Source organism: Nomia melanderi, unplaced genomic scaffold (assembly GCF_051020985.1).
Source record: "Nomia melanderi isolate GNS246 unplaced genomic scaffold, iyNomMela1 scaffold0154, whole genome shotgun sequence".
In the NCBI taxonomy this organism is placed as follows: domain Eukaryota; kingdom Metazoa; phylum Arthropoda; class Insecta; order Hymenoptera; family Halictidae; genus Nomia; species Nomia melanderi.
The window spans coordinates 47,501-52,500 of record NW_027475269.1 but is presented as its reverse complement, the minus strand read 5'-3'; the positions used below and the strand labels follow the sequence as shown (position 1 = coordinate 52,500).

At 58.6% G+C, this 5,000-nt stretch overlaps 1 pseudogene; it reads left to right on the top strand.

Annotated features, from left to right (window-relative positions):
- LOC143175678 (large subunit ribosomal RNA) overlaps window positions 1-5,000 on the top strand; it is a 10,218-nt pseudogene that overhangs the window by 2,297 nt on the left and 2,921 nt on the right.

The following is a 5,000-nucleotide window of genomic DNA, read 5'->3' as shown; positions in this document are numbered from 1 at the left end:
CAGCAGGTCTCCAAGGTAAAGAGCCTCTAGTCGATAGATTAATGTAGGTAAGGGAAGTCGGCAAATTGGATCCGTAACTTCGGAATAAGGATTGGCTCTGAGGAGCGGGGCGTGTCGGGCTTGGTCGGGAAGCGGGTCTGGCTGACGTGCCGGGCCTGGGCGAGGTGAACATGTACGGCAACGTGCAGGGATCCGAGCTCGGTCCCGAGCCTTGGCCTCCCGCGGATCTTCCTTGCTGCGAGGCTTTCGCGTAGCGTTCGTCCTCTTCGGCCGCCATTCAACGCTCAGCTCAGAACTGGCACGGACTAGGGGAATCCGACTGTCTAATTAAAACAAAGCATTGCGATGGCCCCCGCGGGTGTTGACGCAATGTGATTTCTGCCCAGTGCTCTGAATGTCAACGTGAAGAAATTCAAAAAAGCGCGGGTAAACGGCGGGAGTAACTATGACTCTCTTAAGGCGGTCGTTTGAGGTGTCGGGCCGGCTTGCCGGTCTAGTATCCGAGACCAGCCTTGAGAGCTCTCATAGTTACGGGGTAGTGAAGCGTCTCATATAGCCTCTCCTACCCAAGTCGCACGTCGTACCTCCCATAGGTTCTCGCCGGTAACATGGTTTCTTTCCTTGGAAAGGAACCATGGCTAAACGGCGTGCGGCGAAGGCTCACCCTAAGGACCTTCGGGTCCATGCGCCTGCCCCCCGCCCTAGGGCCGGGGTGAGTCGGCGTCCAGAGCAATCTGGACGTCCGGGGGAGGCTGGAGCTATGCTCCCCGACGCGGCGGGTTGCCACCCCGTCGCGTCGGTATGTCTGCTGGCCCAAAAAGTAAAAGAGAATGTAATCTCCGGCGAGGGCCTCGGCTCGCCGGTCCAGCAGACCAGGCCATGGAGTCCCAGCCGTCAGCTGGGCCCGCACCGCCGCGACGACGTGCCCCAACTCGTCGTCCGGCTACCGTTCCACCCACCCAAGTGTCACCACAGAACACCAGTGGTGCAGACCCAGGTGCGCACAGTCCGCGTCTGGGCTTTTTATGCCCAGATTGTGACCGCTCCTTCCTGTCCAAAATTGGACTAGGAGTGCACCGACGTCGCAAGCATCCGGAACAGGCGAGCGCGGAAGTCAATGTCGAGCGGGAGAAAAAGCGCTGGAGCGCAGAAGAACTGCGCTTGATGGCGAGAGAGGAGGCACTGGCCGTCGCTCGGGGGGTGCGGTTCGTAAACCAACATCTTATGACCGCACTCCCCTTTGAGCGTACCCTTGACGCCATTAAAGGTGCGAGGCGTGGAGGGGCTTACAAAAATCTTGTAAGCCAAGCCCTCCGCGACCTCGAGGCGTCAGGGGTGACTGATGACGACAGTGACTCCTCCTTTCGCTCCGCCACTGGTGACCCCAGTGACATTTCGCAGCGGAGCGAAGGTGTGTCCGGGTTCATGTCACCTACGAACCCGACACACCCGCCATCACCCCGCTCGCCAGGGGAGGGGAGTGAGACCCCGCACGCCGGATACCACTCGGCTATAGGGAGTTTAATCCCTGTAGTCGGGTGTATCAAGGGGTTCGGCACGCTCGCTCTCGTGAGGACGGCTCGTAACTTTCTTCGCGGGAGCGATGTCGTTGCCGAACTCAGTGCGTGGGTGAAGGAAGTCTTCCCCACTCCTCCCCCAAGACGACCGCGTCAGCCGACTCCGGATGCTACCATCAGGGTGCCGAAGAAGCGACTGCGTCGCCGGGAGTATGCCCGCGTACAACGGCTCTTTAAGACAAATATGTCTAGAGCCGCCAGGGAGATCCTCGACGGGCGGACGGAGACGCGGACCCCAGATGTTGCAACTATGACTGCACACTGGGGTCCGTTTGTCTCATATCCGTCTTTGCCCGTCATGGAGGATAGGCGCCTGCCATCTGCGCCCTCCCTGGAGTACGTGTGGCACCCGGTGACATGTGACGAGGTCACAGCCGTCGCAGTGTCCATCTCTTCGGCACCCGGTATTGATGGTGTCACGGCGAGACAGTGGAGGGCGGTTCCGGCGAGCATTAAAGCCCTCTTCTTTAACATCGTGCTTGCGTCGGGCGGATTCCCTCCGGAAATGCTCATAAGCCGGACCGTGTTCGTTCCCAAGCGTGATGGGGCGTGCGAGCCGGGGCATTTTCGGCCGATCAGCGTCGCATCGGTCATCGTGCGTCACATCCACAAGATCTTAGCCAAACGCTTGCGTGAGGCGGACCTTGTGGATGTGAGGCAGCGGTGCCTCGACGATGGTTGTGCCGAGAATGTCTCGGTGTTGGCTTCACTGCTCGAGGACTCGCGGCGGCGTCTGAGAGAGATACATATCGTCTCCTTAGATGTCGCCGCGGCCTTCGATGCGGTGAGCCACCACGCCGTCTCATCCGTCTTGGGACGAACCGGTCTGCCGGAGGGATTTTGTAATTATATTGCCCGACTGTACCGCAACAGCAGCACGGTGTTTGAGGTTGAGGGCGCCCGCTCGGAGCCGTTCCTCGTGCGCAGGGGAGTCAGGCAGGGTGACCCTCTGTCCTCTCTCCTGTTCTGTCTCGTCGTGGACGAGGTACTAAGAGCCGTACCTCGCGACGTCGGTTACGAGCTAGGACGGTGTCGCGTAAACGCGTTTGCCTACGCGGATGACATCGTCCTAGTCTCGTCGACCAGGTTAGGCATGGCCGCGACCCTGCTGGAGGTTGAGGCGCGGGCTAGGGAACAGGGGCTCTCGTTTAATGCACGCAAAAGCGTGTGTCTGTCCATCGTACCTGCCGGTAAGCAGAAGAAATACAAGGTCCTGGTTGATCCTCAGTATCGTCTGGCCGACGGCGAAACAGTCAGACAGCTGGCACCGTCGGACCAATGGCGGTACTTGGGGGTCGACTTCAGGCCTGTAGGACCGAAGCGAGCCGGCAGTGTACTGACCACCGAGATGGACAGACTAACGAGAGCCCCCTTGAAGCCGCAACAGCGGCTCAAGATTCTAAGATCGTTCCTTATCCCGCGCTTCTACCACGCGCTTGTTCTGTCGGGGATAACTCTGGGTAAACTCAGAGCCCTCGACAAGCAGGTGCGTGATGCCCTCCGCAGGTGGCTGCGGCTCCCGCACGATACCGCCGTTGGATACTTCCACGCTTCGTGCAGGATGGGAGGCCTTGGCATCCCATCCTTCGCCACCACCGTTCCCGGTATAATGGCCACCCGGCTATCCCACCTAGCCACCTCCTCCTCTCCAGCCGTCAGAGCTGTTGCCGAGTCCAGCTGGGTCAATAAAAGGCTCAGCTGGGCGGAGCACGCTCTGACGAGGGACGGGGAAATCCTGTCCTCTAAGGAGAGGAGAGAGGAATGGTGGGCCAGAAAGTTATACCGGGCGGTGGATGGCTTCGAACTGCGCGAGTGTGGGAGGTCCAACCTCTCCAACTGGTGGATCGATGCGGGATCCTACGGTATACCCGGGCGGGACTATGTCCAGTACCATCATGTCCGGGTTAACAGTCTACCCACGCGAATCAGGACTTCGCGTGGTATCCGTCGCGAGACCAGAGAGCTGCAGTGCCGGGCGGGCTGTAAAGCCACCGAGACGGCCGCCCACGTCATCCAGGCCTGCCACCGCACTCATGGTGGTCGCATCAGGCGACACGACGCTGTGAGTGCGGTCATAGCCTCTGGTCTTCGCGACGCGGGGTGGACTGTTGCCGTAGAGCCTCGGTTCCACACTTCAGTGGGACTGAGGAAGCCTGACCTGGTCGCCAAAAGGGGCGGTCACGCATGCGTGATTGATGCGCAGGTGGTCAGCGGAACAACACCATTGGACGACCAACACGAGAGGAAGAGGAAGTATTACTCGGGGAATCCCGATATCCACCGCACGCTAACGGAGGATGGAGGGATCTCCCCGAGTGATATTTCCTTTGCCACTTGTACCCTCTCGTGGAGAGGAGTGTGGTCGTCCAAATCCGCTGACTCCCTCCTGGGTCTGGGGCTCCCCAAGAGGCTACTCTGCGGTATTACAACGCGAGTGCTTCAGGGGAGTCACACAAATTGGGTGCGGTGGAACGCAATGACGGGCATAAGCACGCGGGAGGGGCACCCGCGTGTCGGTGTGGGGTAGGCGAGCGGTTGGGGCGCTCGTGCGCCTCGGTTTAACACAAGGGTTACCCGTCCCCACACTATCTCCTGACGGGAAATGTGATATGGCAGCCACAGTAGCTGTGTGGGAGGGGTTTTGCTTAACTTCCCCTCCCACTGGAAAAAAAAAAAAAAAAAAAAAAAAAAAAAAAATAGCCAAATGCCTCGTCATCTAATTAGTGACGCGCATGAATGGATTAACGAGATTCCCTCTGTCCCTATCTACTGGGGTATACAGGTGCACAGCTTCATTCTGGCACAGCCAACCTCTCCTCCACGTGGTGTACCCTGGGAAACTTTCGAGTTTGCCAACGAGGCTCTGGCGCGACTCTCCTGCGAGCGTCCGGGCGGTATTTATACCGTACGGACCGCGGAGTCGTCAAATACCGTAGCCGGTATGTCTAGCAACGACCCACTGGGGACATCCACCCAGTGGTACGCGAAGCATAACCGGTCGGGGGGCTTGCCTTAACCGGCCGGACCGCGAGGAGATAAACCTCTCTAATAAATCCGAAACCTTAAGTTATGGTGCGCGGCGAAGGGGTGCGGGCCGTCCTTGCGATGGTCCGTGGTTGGTGGGTGCACCAACCCTTAGCGGCCAACCTCGAGGCACCTGGCGAACCTCGTTGTATTCAGCCTTCCCTCCTGGAAAGGGCGTCACCCGGGAGGGTGACTTTACTTCGTCCCAACTCGTGGGAACAAATATGGCAAAATCTAAGACAAAACAAAACAAAAACCAAAGTAGAAAGGAGGAGAGCACTAGCGAGAGTGGCGCTAGTGCTAGTGTAAAGGAAGCATACGTGCTCCTTGAAAACACGATTATTGAAACAGTAGAGGAGAATGTGAAAGGCAGGAAACGCTGCCTTCACAATACCGATA